Here is a 20135-nt window from a genome sequence, read left to right as displayed (position 1 = left end):
TCAGTTTTGTCCCAGGATGTGACCCACACCAGTCCACTAACACCCAGGATGTGACCCACACCAGTCCACTAACACCCAGGGTGCGACCCACACCAGTCCACTAACACCCAGGATGTGACCCACACCAGTCCACTAACACCCAGGATGTGACCCACACCAGTCCACTAACACCCAGGATGCGACCCACACCAGTCCACTAACACCCAGGATGCGACTCACACCAGTCCACTAACACCCAGGATGTGACCCACACCAGTCCACTAACACCGAGGATGCGACTCACACCAGCCCACTAACATCCAGGATGCGACTCACACCAGTCCACTAACACCCAGGATGCCACCCACACCAGTCCACTAACACCCAGGATGTGACCCACACCAGTCCACTAACACCCAGGATGCCACCCACACCAGTCCACTAACACCCAGGATGCGACTCACATCAGCCCACTAACATCCAGGATGTGACTCACACCAGCCCACTAACACCCAGGATGTGACCCACACCAGTCCACTAACACCCAGGATGCCACCCACACCAGTTCACAAACACCCAGGATGCCACCCACACAAGCCCACTAACATCCAGGATGTGACTCACACCAGCCCAAAGTATTTCTTCTCCTATGCCAAATCAAAGTCGAGAACAACGTCCAGTATTGGGCCCCTACTTAAACAAGATGGGTCCTACACAGATGACAGCAAGGAAATGAGTGAGCTACTCAAGTCCCAATATGACTCAGTTTTTAGCAAGCCGCTAACCAGACTGAGAGTCGAAGATCAAAATGAATTTTTTATGAGAGAGCCACAAAATTTGATTAACACAAGCCTATCCGATGTTATCCTGACGCCAAATGACTTCGAACAGGCGATAAATGACATGCCCATGCACTCTGCCCCAGGGCCAGACTCATGGAACTCTGTGTTCATCAAGAACTGCAAGAAGCCCCTATCACGAGCCTTTTCCATCCTATGGAGAGGGAGCATGGACACGGGGGTCGTCCCACAGTTACTAAAAACAACAGACATAGCCCCACTCCACAAAGGGGGCAGTAAAGCAACAGCAAAGAACTACAGACCAATAGCACTAACATCCCATATCATAAAAATCTTTGAAAGGGTCCTAAGAAGCAAGATCACCACCCATCTACAAACCCATCAGTTACACAACCCAGGGCAACATGGGTTTAGAACAGGTCGCTCCTGTCTGTCTCAACTATTGGATCACTACGACAAGGTCCTAAATGCACTAGAAGACAAAAAGAATGCAGATGTAATATATACAGACTTTGCAAAAGCCTTTGACAAGTGTGACCATGGCGTAATAGCGCACAAAATGCATGCTAAAGGAATAACAGGAAAAGTCGGTCGATGGATCTATAATTTCCTCACTAACAGAACACAGAGAGTAGTCGTCAACAGAGTAAAGTCCGAGGCAGCTACGGTGAAAAGCTCTGTTCCACAAGGCACAGTACTCGCTCCCATCTTGTTCCTCATCCTCATATCCGACATAGACAAGGATGTCAGCCACAGCACCGTGTCTTCCTTGCAGATGACACCCGAATCTGCATGACAGTGTCTTCCATTGCAGACACTGCAAGGCTCCAGGCAGACATCAACCAAATCTTTCAGTGGGCTGCAGAAAACAATATGAAGTTCAACGATGAGAAATTTCAATTAATAAATTAGACACATGTGCAACTCTTAGGTATCTTTATTGAGGAAACGTTTCGCCACACAGTGACTTCATCAGTCCATACAAAGGAGAATCTTGAAGAACAGGAATAAAGCTACCTAACTGTTGCATATATGTCTTACCTAACATACCCAAGTGTTGCTATGAGGTATATACTTTAATCGTAAGCATATCTCTGGGAGTATATCGGAGCATATACAGGGAGATATACCTCTCGCTGTATCTACACGGTAGACAAACGTTCACAACTGAGACGAAACGTTTTTCAAACAGTAACTAACATGTGAGTTTCTCTCTCTCTCTCTCTCTCTCTCTCTCTCTCTCTCTCTCTCTCTCTCTCTCTCTCTCTCTCTCACACACACATACATTCTCTCACTCAAGGTCTACCTGGAGGGCATTCCGGGGATCAACGCCCCCGCGGCCCGGTCCACGACCAGGCCTCCCAGTGGATCAGGGCCTTATCAACCAGGCTGTTACTGCTGGCAGCACGCAAACCAACGTACGAACCACAGCCCAGCTGATCCGGCACCGTCTTTACACATCTGTCCAGCTCCATAATTGACAATTATAATTGACTCTACGTATTACGCTATTATAATCTAGACTGAAATAGAGATAGACATAAGATAGATAGTGTGTAAGGGTGACAAGTGGTGGTGGTGGAGTGAGTTAGGGGGTAGGAGGTAGGTACTAGGGGAGGTAGGAGCCATCATAAAGGGTCAGGGGTCACCTACAGCCTCTCCTAGAAGGTTAACTCACCTGTGGGAGGGTAACATGACGGTACCATGGGAGGGTAGAAGGGAAAGGAAAAGAACAGAAGGGAGGGAAGAACAGGAAAAAGGAGGGAAGGGAGGGAAAATAGAAGATTAAACTATGTAGGAGTAATTAACAATTTTCAAAGCAAATCTCTTTGAAATCCTAAGTTAATACTGTCAGTGTCAAGGTATATATACCACCAAATTGTCAGTGTCAAGGTATATATACCACCAAGTTGTCAGTGTCAAGGTATATATACCACCAAGTTGTCAGTGTCAAGGTATATATACCACCAAGTTGTCAGTGTCAAGGTATATATACCACCAAGTTGTCAGTGTCAAGGTATATATACCACCAAGTTGTCAGTGTCAAGGTATATATACCACCAAGTTGTCAGTGTCAAGGTATATATACCACCAAGTTGTCAGTGTCAAGGTATATATACCACCAAGTTGTCAGTGTCAAGGTATATATACCACCAAGTTGTCAGTGTCAAGGTATATATACCACCAAGTTGTCAGTGTCAAGGTATATATACCACCAAGTTGTCAGTGTCAAGGTATATATACCACCAAGTTGTCAGTGTCAAGGTATATATACCACCAAGTTGTCAGTGTCAAGGTATATATACCACCACGTTGTCAGTGTCAAGGTATATATACCACCAAGTTGTCAGTGTCAAGGTATATATACCACCAAGTTGTCAGTGTCAAGGTATATATACCACCAAGTTGTCAGTGTCAAGGTATATATACCACCAAGTTGTCAGTGTCAAGGTATATATACCACCAAGTTGTCAGTGTCAAGGTATATATACCACCACGTTGTCAGTGTCAAGGTATATATACCACCAAGTTGTCAGTGTCAAGGTATATATACCACCAAGTTGTCATTGTCAAGGTATATATACCACCAAGTTGTCAGTGTCAAGGTATATATACCACCAAGTTGTCAGTGTCAAGGTATATATACCACCAAGTTGTCAGTGTCAAGGTATATATACCACCAAGTTGTCAGTGTCAAGGTATATATACCAAGTTGTCAGTGTCAAGGTATATATACCACCAAATTGTCAGTGTCAAGGTATATATACCACCAAGTTGTCAGTGTCAAGGTATATATACCACCAAGTTGTCAGTGTCAAGGTATATATACCACCAAGTTGTCAGTGTCAAGGTATATATACCACCAAATTGTCAGTGTCAAGGTATATATACCACCAAGTTGTCAGTGTCAAGGTATATATACCACCAAGTTGTCAGTGTCAAGGTATATATACCACCAAGTTGTCAGTGTCAAGGTATATATACCACCAAGTTGTCAGTGTCAAGGTATATATACCACCAAGTTGTCAGTGTCAAGGTATATATACCACCACGTTGTCAGTGTCAAGGTATATATACCACCAAGTTGTCAGTGTCAAGGTATATATACCACCAAGTTGCCAGTGTCAAGGTATATATACCACCAAGTTGCCAGTGTCAAGGTATAACATCACCAAATTGTTTGTGCCAAGGAATATACACTGATATTAATGTGGCACCTACATAAGGCACTGACACTAAAGTGGCACCACTGACAGTACAATGGCACCTACTGACACTACAATGACACTGGCACTACATTGTGGCACCCACTGACACTATAGTGTGGCACCCACTGACAGTACAATGGCACCCAATGACACTACAATGTGGCACCCACTGACACTACAATGGCACCCAGTGAGTGTACAATGGCACCTACTGACACTACAATGTAGCACCCACTGACACTACAGTGGCCATTGACACTACAGTGGCACCCACTGACACTACAGTGTGGCACCCACTGACACTACAATGGCACCCACTGACACAATGGCACCCACTGACACTACAGTGGCACCTACTGATACTACAGTGTGGCACCCACTGACACTACAATGGCATTCACTGACACTACAGTGGCACCCACTGACACTAGTGGCACCCACTGACACTACAGTGGTATCCACTGACACTACAGTGGCACTCATTGACACTACAGTGACATTCACCGGCTCTACAGTAACACCCACTGACACTACAGTGGCACTCATTGACACTACAGTAACACCCAGTGACACTACAGTGGCACTCACTGACACTACAATGGCACTCACTGACACTACAGTGACATTCACCGGCACTACAGTGACACCCACTGACACTACAGTGGCACTCATTGACACTACAGTAATACCCAGTGACACTACAGTGGCACTCACTGACATTACAGTGGCACTCACTGACACTACAATGGCACTCACGGACACTACAGTGACATTCACCGGCACTACAGTGACACCCACTGACACTACAGTGGCACTCATTGACACTACAGTAACACCCAGTGACACTACAGTGGCACTCACTGACACTACAATGGCACTCACGGACACTACAGTGACATTCACCGGCACTACAGTGACACCCACTGACTACAGTGGCACTCATTGACACTACAGTAATACCCAGTGACACTACAGTGGCACTCACTGACACTACAGTGGCACTCACTGACTCTACAATGGCATTCACTGATACTACAGTGACATTCACCGGCACTACAGTGACACCCACTGACACTACAGTGGCACTCATTGACACTACAGTAACACCCAGTGACACTACAGTGGCACTCACTGACACTACAATGGCACTCACGGACACTACAGTGACATTCACCGGCACTACAGTGACACCCACTGACTACAGTGGCACTCATTGACACTACAGTAATACCCAGTGACACTACAGTGGCACTCACTGACACTACAGTGGCACTCACTGACTCTACAATGGCATTCACTGATACTACAGTGACATTCACCGGCACTACAGTGACACCCACTGACACTACAGTGGCACTCATTGACACTACAGTAATACCCAGTGACACTACAGTGGCACTCACTGACACTACAGTGGCACTCACTGACTCTACAATGGCATTCACTGATACTACAGTGACATTCACCGGCACTACAGTGACACCCACTGACACTACAGTGGCACTCATTGACACTACAGTAATACCCAGTGACACTACAGTGGCACTCACTGACACTACAGTGACATTCACCGGCACTACAGTGACACCCACTGACACTACAGTGGCACTCATTGACACTACAGTAACACCCAGTGACACTACAGTGGCACTCACTGACACTACAATGGCACTCACTGACACTACAGTGACATTCACCGGCACTACAGTGACACCCACTGACACTACAGTGGCACTCATTGACACTACAGTAACACCCAGTGACACTACAGTGGCACTCACTGACACTACAGTGACATTCACCGGCACTACAGTGACACCCACTGACACTACAGTGGCACTCATTGACACTACAGTGGCACTCACTGACAATACAGTGGCACTCACTGACAATACAGTGGCACTCACTGACACTACAGTGGCACTCACTGACACCCACTGACACTACAGTGGCACTGACACACAATGATGCTGCCAGCCCAGCTGGAGAGAGACTGACACCATCCTCTCTACTTCTCCCGCTATCCACCCACCCACCCACACCGCCCACTCACGCCCCTGCCCCGCAAACTCACGCACCACCCACTCACGCTCCCGCCCCGCCCACTCCCGCACCGCCCACTCACGCCCCCTCCCCTACCCACTCATCCCGCTCCTGTAAAGAATAAATCTTTCTCATCTCTGTACTGGAGCAACAGGAACACGAAGCATCTCTCACACACACCCAGATACGAAATATCTCTCATTTCGTAACTCTCACCCGCCCTTCTATCACATTATTAATTCCCTTTCTCCAGGTGTGTAGAACAGTGGGTATTGGTGGGGTACGACTGATTAACCTGGGGATCTAGTCAAGCCACTAGTAGAATTCAGCCTAGAAACCGGCCAACCCATATCTAGCTAACAGAATCCTTACTTCTAATTCACACAGGGAAGTGCAGTAGGCTGGTTGCATCTCTGGTGGGCTGCAGGATGTGGTAAGACCATTCACACTCGTCAGCCACGATAAAGTACGAGAAATGCGTATTTAATTGTACTGTTAGTGAGTACTTACTGTGGTGGGGTGTGAGGGAGTGTGGTACCTCCGTGTCGTGGGGTGTGAGGGAGTATGGTACCTCCGTGTCGTGGGGTGTGAGGGAGTGTGGTACCTCCGTGTCGTGGTGTGAGGGAGTATGGTACCTCCGTGTCGTGGGGTGTGAGGGAGTGTGGTACCTCCGTGTCGTGGGGTGTGAGGGAGTGTGGTACCTCCGTGTCGTGGGGTGTGAGGGAGTGTGGTACCTCCGTGTCGTGGGGTGTGAGGGAGTGTGGTACCTCCGTGTCGTGGGGTGTGAGGGAGTGTGGTACCTCCGTGTCGTGGGGTGTGAGGGAGTATGGTACCTCCGTGTCGTGGGGTGTGAGGGAGTGTGGTACCTCCGTGTCGTGGGGTGTGAGGGAGTGTGGTACCTCCGTGTCGTGGGGTGTGAGGGAGTGTGGTACCTCCGTGTCGTGGGGTGTGAGGGAGTGTGGTACCTCCGTGTCGTGGGGTGTGAGGGAGTATGGTACCTCCGTGTCGTGGGGTGTGAGGGAGTGTGGTACCTCCGTGTCGTGGGGTGTGAGGGAGTGTGGTACCTCCGTGTCGTGAGGTGTGAGGGAGTATGGTACCTCCGTGTCGTGGTGTGAGGGAGTATGGTACCTCCGTGTCGTGGTGTGAGGGAGCATGGTACCTCCGTGTCGTGGGGTGTGAGGGAGTATGGTACCTCCGTGTCATGGGGTGTGAGGGAGTATGGTTCCTCCGTGTCGTGGGGTGTGAGGGAGTATGGTACCTCCGTATCGTGGTGTGAGGGAGTATGGTACCTCCATGTCGTGGGGTGAGGGAGTATGGTACCACCATGTCGTGGTGTGAGTATGGTACCTCCGTGTCGTGGGGTGTGAGGGAGTATGGTACCTCCGTGTCGTGGTGTGAGGGAGCATGGTACCTCAGTGTCGTGGGGTGTGAGGGAGTGTGGTACCTCCGTGTCGTGGGGTGTGAGGGAGTATGGTACCTCCGTGTCGTGGGGTGTGAGGGAGTATGGTACCTCCGTGTCGTGGGGTGTGAGGGAGTATGGTACCTCCGTGTCGTGGGGTGTGAGGGAGTATGGTACCTCCGTGTCGTGGGGTGTGAGGGAGTATGGTACCTCCGTGTCGTGGGGTGTGAGGGAGTATGGTACCTCCGTGTCGTGGGGTGTGAGGGAGTATGGTACCTCCGTGTCGTGGGGTGTGAGGGAGTATGGTACCTCCGTGTCGTGGGGTGTGAGGGAGTATGGTACCTCCGTGTCGTGGGGTGTGAGGGAGTATGGTACCTCCGTGTCGTGGGGTGTGAGGGAGTATGGTACCTCCGTGTCGTGGGGTGTGAGGGAGTATGGTACCTCCGTCAGGACACCTGAGATACTTGTACGAGTGACACATCTCAGTGTGTTGTAGCTGCTAGGAAGCAGATTCCGGCAGTGAAATGTTACCTAATTTGCGGTGTATAGTGTGTTATCCAATATTAGAGTATTTGACCTGACAAAGACCTGTCTAGGATAAGTCGTCCTCATTAACCTGTCTAGGATAAGTCGTCCTCATTAACCTGTCTAGGATAAGTCGTCCTCATTAACCTGTCTAGGATAAGTCATTCTCATTAACCTGTCTAGGATAAGTCGTCCTCATTAACCTGTCTAGGATAAGTCATTCTCATTAACCTGTCTAGAATAAGTCGTCCTCATTAACCTGTCTAGGATAAGTCGTCCTCGTTACCCTGTCTAGGATAAGTCGTCCTCATTAACCTGTCTAGGATAAGTCATTCTCATTAACCTGTCTAGGATAAGTCGTCCTCATTAACCTGTCTAGGATAAGTCATTCTCATTAACCTGTCTAGGATAAGTCGTCCTCATTAACCTGTCTAGGATAAGTCATTCTCATTAACCTGTCTAGGATAAGTCGTCCTCATTAACCTGTCTAGGATAAGTCGTCCTCGTTACCCTGTCTAGGATAAGTCGTCCTCATTAACCTGTCTAGGATAAGTCGTCCTCGTTACCCTGTCTAGGATAAGTCGTCCTCATTAACCTGTCTAGGATAAGTCGTCCTCATTAACCTGTCTAGGATAAGTCGTCCTCATTAACCTGTCTAGGATAAGTCGTCCTCATTAACCTGTCTAGGATAAGTCGTCCTCATTAACCTGTCTAGGATAAGTCATCCTCATTAACCTGTCTAGGATAAGTCGTCCTCATTAACCTGTCTAGGATAAGTCATCCTCATTAACCTGTCTAGGATAAGTCGTCTTCATTAACCTGTCTAGGATAAGTCGTCCTCATTAACCTGTCTAGGATAAGTCGCCCTCACTAACCTGTCTAGGATAAGTCGTCCTCACTAACCTGTCTACGATAAGTAGTCCTCATTAACCTGTCTAGGATAAGTCGTCCTCATTAACCTGTCTAGGATAAGTCGCCCTCATTAACCTGTCTAGGATAAGTCGTCCTCATTAACCTGTCTAGGATAAGTCGTCCTCATTAACCTGTCTAGGATAAGTCGCCCTCATTAACCTGTCTAGGATAAGTCGCCCTCACTAGCCTGTCTAGGATAAGTCGCCCTCACTAACCTGTCTAGGATAAGTCGCCCTCACTAACCTGGCTGTTAACAGATCGGCACAGTTAGGCCGAGTTTAGACTTCTGCCTGTTCACTTGCTATATATATCCTTTGTTTTTGTGACTAAAGCCGAGAAGGCATTGTGGGCAAGTGGGTAGCCGGTGGGCATTCACGGCTGCCTGGAGCAAGTGCCCACTTTTCACAACTGTGTGGGTAATTATAGGTACTAAGCTTAATTACTGGATGTCTAACTCTAAGCTTACTTATTAGTAGTGTAGGACTTCAGCCTATGACAAGCTTAATTACTGAGACTTACAAAACACCTTACCTGTGACCTTGTTCAACAGTCACACCTTACCTGTGACCTTGTTCAACAGTCACACCTTACCTGTGACCTTGTTCAACAGTCACACCTTACCTGTGACCTTGTTCAACAGTCACACCTTACCTGTGACCTTGTTCAACAGTCACACCTTACCTGTGACCTTGTTCAACAGTCACACCTTACCTGTGACCTTTTTCAACAGTCACACCTTACCTGTGACCTTGTTCAACAGTCACACCTTACCTGTGACCTTGTTCAACAGTCACACCTTACCTGTGACCTTTTTCAACAGTCACACCTTACCTGTGACCTTGTTCAACAGTCACACCTTACCTGTGACCTTGTTCAACAGTCACACCTTACCTGTGACCTTGTTCAACAGTCACACCTTACCTGTGACCTTGTTCAACAGTCACACCTTACCTGTGACCTTTTTCAACAGTCACACCTTACCTGTGACCTTGTTCAACAGTCACACCTTATCTGTGACCTTGTTCATCAGTCACAAATTACCTGTGACCTTGTTCAACAGTCACACCTTACCTGTGACCTTTTTCAACAGTCACACCTTACCTGTGACATTTTTCAACAGTCACACCTTACCTGTGACCTTGTTCAACAGTCACACCTTACCTGTGACCTTGTTCAACAGTCACACCTTACCTGTGACCTTTTTCAACAGTCACACCTTACCTGTGACCTTGTTCAACAGTCACACCTTACCTGTGACCTTTTTCAACAGTCACACCTTACCTGTGACCTTGTTCAACAGTCACACCTTATCTGTGACCTTGTTCATCAGTCGCACCTTATCTGTGACCTTGTTCATCAGTCGCACCTTACCTGTGACCTTGTTCATCAGTCGCACCTTATCTGTGACCTTGTTCATCAGTCACACCTTACCTGTGACCTTGTTCATCAGTCGCACCTTACCTGTGACCTTGTTCAACAGTCACACCTTACCTGTGACCTTGTTCAACAGTCACACCTTATCTGTGACCTTGTTCATCAGTCGCACCTTATCTGTGACCTTGTTCATCAGTCACACCTTACCTGTGACCTTGTTCATCAGTCACACCTTACCTGTGACCTTGTTCATCAGTCACACCTTACATCTGACCTTGTTCAACAGTCACACCTTATCTGTGACCTTGTTCATCAGTCACACCTTACTTGTGACCTTGTTCAGTCACACCTTACCTCTGACCTTGTTCAACAGTCACACCTTACCTCTGACCTTGTTCAACAGTCACACCTTATCTGTGACCTTGTTCATCAGTCACACCTTACCTGTGACCTTGTTCATCAGTCACACCTTACCTGTGACCTTGTTCATCAGTCACACCTTACCTGTGACCTTGTTCATCAGTCACACCTGACCTGTGACCTTGTTCATCAGTCACACCTTACCTGTGACCTTGTTCATCAGTCACACCTTATCTGTGACCTTGTCCAACAGTCACACCTTATCTGTGACCTTGTTCATCAGTCACACCTTACCTGTGACCTTGTTCAACAGTCACACCTTATCTGTGACCTTGTTCATCAGTCACACCTTATCTGTGACCTTGTTCATCAGTCACACCTTACCTGTGACCTTGTTCATCAGTCACACCTTACCTGTGACCTTGTTCATCAGTCACACCTTACCTCTGACCTTGTTCAACAGTCACACCTTATCTGTGACCTTGTTCATCAGTCACACCTTACCTGTGACCTTGTTCATCAGTCACACCTTACCTGTGACCTTGTTCATCAGTCACACCTTACCTGTGACCTTGTTCATCAGTCACACCTTACCTGTGACCTTGTTCATCAGTCACACCTTACCTGTGACCTTGTTCATCAGTCAAACCTTACCTGTGACCTTGTTCATCAGTCACACCTTACCTCTGACCTTGTTCAAGAGTCACACCTTATCTGTGACCTTGTTCATCAGTCACACCTTACCTGTGACCTTGTTCATCAGTCACACCTTACCTGTGACCTTGTTCATCAGTCACACCTTACCTGTGACCTTGTTCATCAGTCACACCTTACCTGTGACCTTGTTCATCAGTCACACCTTACCTGTGACCTTGTTCATCCGTCACACCTTACGTGTGACCTTGTTCAACAGTCACACCTTATCTGTGACCTTGTTCATCAGTCACACCTTACCTGTGACCTTGTTCAACAGTCACACCTTATCTGTGACCTTGTTCATCAGTCACACCTTACCTCTGACCTTGTTCAACAGTCACACCTTATCTGTGACCTTGTTCATCAGTCACACCTTACCTGTGACCTTGTTCATCAGTCACACCTTACCTGTGACCTTGTTCATCAGTCACACCTTACCTGTGACCTTGTTCATCAGTCACACCTTACCTGTGACCTTGTTCATCAGTCACACCTTACCTGTGACCTTGTTCATCAGTCACACCTTACCTGTGACCTTGTTCATCAGTCACACCTTACCTGTGACCTTGTTCATCAGTCACACCTTACCTGTGACCTTGTTCATCAGTCACACCTTACCTGTGACCTTGTTCATCAGTCACACCTTACCTGTGACCTTGTTCATCAGTCACACCTTACCTGTGACCTTGTTCATCAGTCACACCTTACCTGTGACCTTGTTCATCAGTCACACCTTACCTGTGACCTTGTTCATCAGTCACACCTTACCTGTGACCTTGTTCATCAGTCACACCTTACCTGTGACCTTGTTCATCAGTCACACCTTACCTGTGACCTTGTTCATCAGTCACACCTTACCTGTGACCTTGTTCATCAGTCACACCTTACCTGTGACCTTGTTCATCAGTCACACCTTACCTGTGACCTTGTTCATCAGTCACACCTTACCTGTGACCTTGTTCATCAGTCAAACCTTACCTGTGACCTTGTTCATCAGTCACACCTTACCTCTGACCTTGTTCAAGAGTCACACCTTATCTGTGACCTTGTTCATCAGTCACACCTTACCTGTGACCTTGTTCATCAGTCACACCTTACCTGTGACCTTGTTCATCAGTCACACCTTACCTGTGACCTTGTTCATCAGTCACACCTTACCTGTGACCTTGTTCATCAGTCACACCTTACCTGTGACCTTGTTCATCAGTCACACCTTACCTGTGACCTTGTTCATCCGTCACACCTTACGTGTGACCTTGTTCAACAGTCACACCTTATCTGTGACCTTGTTCATCAGTCACACCTTACCTGTGACCTTGTTCAACAGTCACACCTTATCTGTGACCTTGTTCATCAGTCACACCTTACCTCTGACCTTGTTCAACAGTCACACCTTATCTGTGACCTTGTTCATCAGTCACACCTTACCTGTGACCTTGTTCATCAGTCACACCTTACCTGTGACCTTGTTCATCAGTCACACCTTACCTGTGACCTTGTTCATCAGTCACACCTTACCTGTGACCTTGTTCATCAGTCACACCTTACCTGTGACCTTGTTCATCAGTCACACCTTACCTGTGACCTTGTTCATCAGTCACACCTTACCTGTGACCTTGTTCATCAGTCACACCTTACCTGTGACCTTGTTCATCAGTCACACCTTACCTGTGACCTTGTTCATCAGTCACACCTTACCTGTGACCTTGTTCATCAGTCACACCTTACCTGTGACCTTGTTCATCAGTCACACCTTACCTGTGACCTTGTTCATCAGTCACACCTTACCTGTGACCTTGTTCATCAGTCACACCTTACCTGTGACCTTGTTCATCAGTCACACCTTACCTGTGACCTTGTTCATCAGTCACACCTTACCTGTGACCTTGTTCATCAGTCACACCTTACCTGTGACCTTGTTCATCAGTCACACCTTACCTGTGACCTTGTTCATCAGTCACACCTTACCTGTGGGAGGAAACAAACAAGTCAGTATATCATTAACATTGATACTTAAAAGGAATACACTCAATACACATATGTATACATACACAGATACACACACGCCTCAATACATATATACATACATAGATACATACACGCCTCAATACATATATACATACATAGATACATACACGCCTCAATACATATATACATACATAGATAGATACACGCCTCAATACATATATACATACATAGATACATACACGCCTGAATACATATATACATACATAGATACATACACGCCTCAATACATATATACATACATAGATACATACACGCCTGAATACATATATACATACATAGATACACACACGCCTCAATACATATATACATACATAGATACATACACGCCTCAATACATATATACATACATAGATACACACACGCCTCAATACATATATACATACATAGATACATACACGCCTCAATACATATATACATACATAGATACACACACGCCTCAATACATATATACATACATAGATACATACACGCCTGAATACATATATACATACATAGATACACACACGCCTCAATACATATATACATACATAGATACATACACGCCTCAATACATATATACATACATAGATACACACACGCCTCAATACATATATACATACATAGATACATACACGCCTGAATACATATATACATACATAGATACATACACGCCTCAATACATATATACATACACGCCTCAATACATATATACATACATAGATACATACACGCCTCAATACATATATACATACATAGATACACACACGCCTCAATACATATATACATACAGAGATACATACACGCCTGAATACATATATACATAGATACATACACGCCTCAATACATATATACATACACGCCTCAATACATATATACATACATAGATACATACACGCCTCAATACATATATACATACACGCCTGAATACATATATACATACACAGATACACACACGCCTCAATACATATATACATACATAGATACATACACGCCTCAATGCATATATACATACACAGATACACACACGCCTCAATACATATATACATACATAGATACATACACGCCTCAATACATATATACATACATAGATACATACACGCCTCAATACATATATACATACATAGATACATACACGCCTCAATACATATATACATACACGCCTCAATACATATATACATACATAGATACATACACGCCTCAATACATATATACATACATAGATACATACACGCCTCAATACATATATACATACATAGATACATACACGCCTCAATACATATATACATACATAGATACATACACGCCTCAATACATATATACATACACAGATACACACACGCCTCAATACATATATACATACATAGATACATACACGCCTCAATACATATATACATACATAGATACATACACGCCTCAATACATATATACATACATAGATACATACACGCCTCAATACATATATACATACATAGATACATACACGCCTCAATACATATATACATACACAGATACACACACGCCTCAATACATATATACATACATAGATACATACACGCCTCAATACATATATACATACACAGATACACACACGCCTCAATACATATATACATACATAGATACATACACGCCTCAATACATATATACATACATGCTTCAATATACATACACAGGCGCAAATGTATACCAAAACATGAATGATAGTGTACACAGGCCCACCTATTGTATTTTCGGGCATATAAGGCGCACAAATATTTAAGATAATTCAAGTAAACATTGTTAAATTAGCATTATAATTATATTAGTTCTTTATTAACATTACTTAACAAATGCTAAAATGTAACCCAAAGCCTACCCTTGATCCCGACTCTGAGCATATAAGAACGTAAGGAAGGAGGAACACTGCAATAGGCCTACTGACCCATGCGAAGCAGGTCCATGCAAACCCTCGGCTTAGAATAATGACCACCTAGTCAGGTCACTTCCACTTAAGAAAGGAGCACGGCACCTGACCTGGTAGCACAAGCTAGTCAGGTCCAACTCACACCCACCCACACACAAGCGCGCCTTACATGCCGGAAAATACGGTACGTAATGAATATACATATACAATGTATGTTCATTATGTTTAAGGGTTATAATAGCACCTAGAAAGGAGGTACTATCCTCCTGTCATGTATCAAACACAAGCTTGTTAAATGTTTTGTACTCTGACAGTAGGATGGTAGACAACAACCATCCAGGGAGGTACTATCCTCCTGTCATGTGTCAAACATAAGCTTGTTAAATGTTATGTACTCTGACAGTAGGATGGTAGACAACAACCATCCAGGGAGGTACTATCCTCCTGTCATGTGTCAAACATAAGCTTGTTAAATGTTTTGTACTCTGACAGTAGGATGGTAGACAACAACCATCCAGGGAGGTACTATCCTCCTGTCATGTATCAAACACAAGCTTGTTAAATGTTATGTACTCTGACAGTAGGATGGTAGACAACAACCATCCAGGGAGGTACTATCCTCCTGTCATGTATCAAACACAAGCTTGTTAAATGTTATGTACTCTGACAGTAGGATGGTAGACAACAACCATCCAGGGAGGTACTATCCTCCTGTCATGTATCAAACACAAGCTTGTTAAATGTTATGTACTCTGACAGTAGGATGGTAGACAACAACCATCCAGGGAGGTACTATCCTCCTGTCATGTATCAAACACAAGCTTGTTAAATGTTATGTACTCTGACAGTAGGATGGTAGACAACAACCATCCAGGGAGGTACTATCCTCCTGTCATGTATCAAACATAAGCTTGTTAAATGTTATGTACTCTGACAGTAGGATGGTAGACAACAACCATCCAGGGAGGTACTATCCTCCTGTCATGTATCAAACACAAGCTTGTTAAATGTTATGTACTCTGGCAGTAGGATGGTAGACAACAACCATCCAGGGAGGTACTATCCTCCTGTCATGTATCAAACACAAGCTTGTTAAATGTTATGTACTCTGACAGTAGGATGGTAGACAACAACCATCCAGGTCCTCCTCCTCTGCCCACAATACACACAAAGCCTCATAAAAATCTCAATAAACAATTCGATACAAAAAAACTGCAATAATTCGCTTATAGAGTACAGATTACAATGTTCAATTTGAACAGATGATTGTCAGTAATTCTGGTGTTCAAAATACCAATGATGTGAACGTGTCCGGTGAACAATTTGCACAGTCACAACCATCATTGTTCCATGGCAGAAATGGGACAAAATTTCGGGGGTGAGAGAGAGGAATTTTGAGGGAAAGTAATATATTTCTACCAGCTCCTCTCGTGTGTGTACTCACCTAGTTGTAGTTGCAGGGGTTGAGTCTCAGCTCCTGGCCAGGCCTCTTCATTGGTCACTACTAGGTCACTCTACCCGCTCCGTGAGCTTTATCATAACTCTGCTTAAAGTTATGTATAGATCCTGCCTCCACTACATCACTTGTGTGTCACTTCTGATTGCTTGATCAATGAGGCTGTTCCATTCAACACTTTCACATCACCATGCAAACAGTACCACTGAGTCAATCATCCCTGGCAACTCCTGTATATCCACGGGACGGTGTATTATCAAAAGTATTAAGTGGCAAAACAATCGTTCATTGGCACGTTTCGCTCCATAACAACAGCTTCAACGTCATAACTTGATAAACCTCTACAAAAAGGTAAACAATGTCGCGGAAAAGCGTCGTTCTGCAGCTTACTGTTCTTTGTAACGATTACTGACGTATTTCAAGAAAAGCCATGGACCGAGTACTGATACTTGAGGGACCCCAGCCGTCACTCCTCTAACATCTTCCGTCAGGTATCCCCTACCATTACTCTCAGTCTACCACCAAGTGTTCCTGTATACACCTGAGTACCTCCCCTGCTGTCACTGACCATTTTGTATGGTACACTGTCACACAGAGAGAGAGAGAGAGAGAGAGAGAGAGAGAGAGAGAGAGAGAGAGAGAGAGAGAGAGAGAGAGAGAGAGAGAGAGAGAGAGGGTGGGAGATCAGGACACACACAACAGTGAATCTCAACAATAAAATTATAGATGTGATGTTGATAATGTAGTGACATGTTCAACTTCCTGTAGGGCGGCAACCTGTCTATATGTAACTGCTCGGATTTTTTTCATACACACACACATGTATATATATATATATATATATATATATATATATATATATATATATATATATATATATATATATATTATCACACTGGCCGATTCCCACCATGGCAGGGTGGCCCGAAAAAGAAAAACTTTCACCATCATTCACTCCACCACTGTCTTACCAGAGGCATGTCAACACTACAGTTTTTAAACTGCAGCATTAACACCCCTCCTTCAGAGTGCAGGCACTGTACTTCCCATCTCCAGGACTCAAGTCCTGCCTGCCGGTTTCCCTGAACCCCTTCATAAATGTTACTTTGCTCACACTCCAACAGCACGTCAAGTATTAAAAACCATTTGTCTCCATTCACTCCTATCAAACACGCTCACGCATGCCTGCTGGAAGTCCAAGCCCCTCGCACACAAAACCTCCTTTACCCCCTCCCTCCAACCCTTCCTAGGCCGACCCCTACCCCGCCTTCCTTCCACTACAGACTGATACACTCTTGAAGTTATTCTGTTTCGCTCCATTCTCTCTACATGTCCGAACCACCTCAACAACCCTTCCTCAGCCCTCTGGACAACAGTTTTGGTAATCCCGCACCTCCTCCTAACTTCCAAACTACGAATTCTCTGCATTATATTCACACCACACATTGCCCTCAGACATGACATCTCCACTGCCTCCAGCCTTCTCCTCGCTGCAACATTCATCACCCATGCTTCACACCCATATAAGAACGTTGGTAAAACTATACTCTCATACATTCCCCTCTTTGCCTCCAAGGACAAAGTTCTCTGTCTCCACAGACTCCTAAGTGCACCACTCACTCTTTTTCCCTCATCAATTCTATGATTCACCTCATCTTTCCTAGACCCATCCGCTGACACGTCCACTCCCAAATATCTGAATACATTCACCACCTCCATACTCTCTCCCTCCAATCTGATATTCAATCTTTCATCACCTAATCTTTTTGTTATCCTCATAACCTTACTCTTTCCTGTATTCACCTTTAATTTTCTTCTTTTGCACACCCTACCAAATTCATCCACCAATCTCTGCAGCTTCTCTTCAGAATCTCCCAAGAGCACAGTGTCGTCAGCAAAGAGCAGCTGTGACAACTCCCACCCTGTGTGTGTGATTCTTTATCTTTTAACTCCACGCCTCTTGCCAAGACCCTCGCATTTACTTCTCTTACAACCCGCACTACATCCACGCACATTTAAACAACCCAGTTTTATAAAGTTTTTCTTCTTCTCTTTTTTAGTAAATGTATACAGGAGAAGGGGTTACTAGCCCATTGCTCCCGGCATTTTAGTCGCCTCATACGACACGCATGGCTTACGGAGGAAAGATTCTTTTCCACTTCCCCATGGACAATAGAAGAAATAAAAAAGAACAAGAGCTATTTAGAATAAGGAGAAAAACCTAGATGTATGTATATATATATATGCATGTGCGTGTCTGTGAAGTGTGACCAAAGTGTAAGTAGGAGTAGCAAGATATCCCTGTTATCTAGCGTGTTTATGAGACAGAAAAAGAAAACCAGCAATCCTACCATCATGCAAAACAGTTACAGGTTTTTGTTTCACAGTCATCTGGCAGGACGGTAGTACTTCCCTGGGTGGTTGCTGTCTACCAACCTACTACCTATATATGTATATATGTATGTATATATATGTATATATGTATGTATATATATGTACATATGTATGTATATATATGTATATATATATATAGACAAGTGCTTTCGTGACTTCTTACATTATCATAGTTCCTTGATGGGTAAAACTGGTCAATTAGCAAGAACTCATTTAAAATTAACTCTTTTCTCAAATTTTCTCTTATACGTTTAAAGATATATTTTTTTCATTTATGTTTATGTAAAAACCAACAATTTTGTACCAAAAGAACCTTAGAAAACTTACCTAACCTTATCATAACAAGCGCAGTTTAATTTAGCCTAATCCAAGTAAATGTATATTTTTAGTTATGTTCAGAATCATTTTGGAAAAATTATTGCATACACAAATTTTCGCTTGCCTTATTCGGCAAGAAGAGCGTTGCTATTTAAGCCAAAATAGCAAGTTTTATCTATACCAACGCTCTTCTGTGGGTGAGAAGTATAGGTAGTGAATGTTGTAACAAGGAGAAGGCTGGAGGCAGTGGAGATGTCGTGTCTGAGGGCAATGTGTGGTGTGAATATAATGCAGAGAATTCGTAGTTTGGAATTTAGGTGTGGGATTACCAAAACTGTTATCCAGACAGGAGGGGTTGTTATGGTGGTTCGGACATGTAGAGAGGATGGCACAAAATAGAATGACTTTGGGAGTGTAAAACCTTAGTGGAGGGAAGGCGGAGTAGAGGTGGGATGGAGGGGGTAGAGGAGCTTGGGCTTCCAGCAGGAGTGCATGAGCGTCTTAGACAGGAGCGAGTGGAGGCAAATGGTTTTCAGGACTTGCCGTGCAGTTGGAGTGTAAGCAAGGTAATATTTACGAAGGGGTTCAGGGAAACCGGCAGGCTGGACCTGAGTCCTGGAGATGGGAAGTACAGTGCCTGCACTCTGAAGGAGGGGTGTTAATGTTGCAGTTTAAAAACTGTAGTGTAAAACACCCTTCTGGCAAGACAGTGATGGAGTGAATGATGGTGAAAGTTTTTCTTTTTCGGGGCACCCTGCCTTGG

General features: G+C 44.8%; 1 protein-coding gene and 1 pseudogene across 6 annotated transcripts in view; both read right to left on the bottom strand.

Moving 5' to 3' along the window:
* The window catches only part of LOC128697261 (serine-rich adhesin for platelets-like), a 594180-nt gene that overhangs the window by 212304 nt on the left and 361741 nt on the right, over nucleotides 1–20135 (bottom strand). The gene's annotated exons all lie outside the window — the stretch shown is intronic.
* LOC138855313 (eukaryotic translation initiation factor 3 subunit A-like) lies at nucleotides 9251–10314 on the bottom strand (annotated as a pseudogene).

The sequence above is a fragment of the Cherax quadricarinatus genome, chromosome 89 (assembly GCF_038502225.1).
Source record: "Cherax quadricarinatus isolate ZL_2023a chromosome 89, ASM3850222v1, whole genome shotgun sequence".
NCBI lineage: Eukaryota > Metazoa > Arthropoda > Malacostraca > Decapoda > Parastacidae > Cherax > Cherax quadricarinatus.
This window is presented reverse-complemented; position numbering and strand designations above follow the sequence as displayed.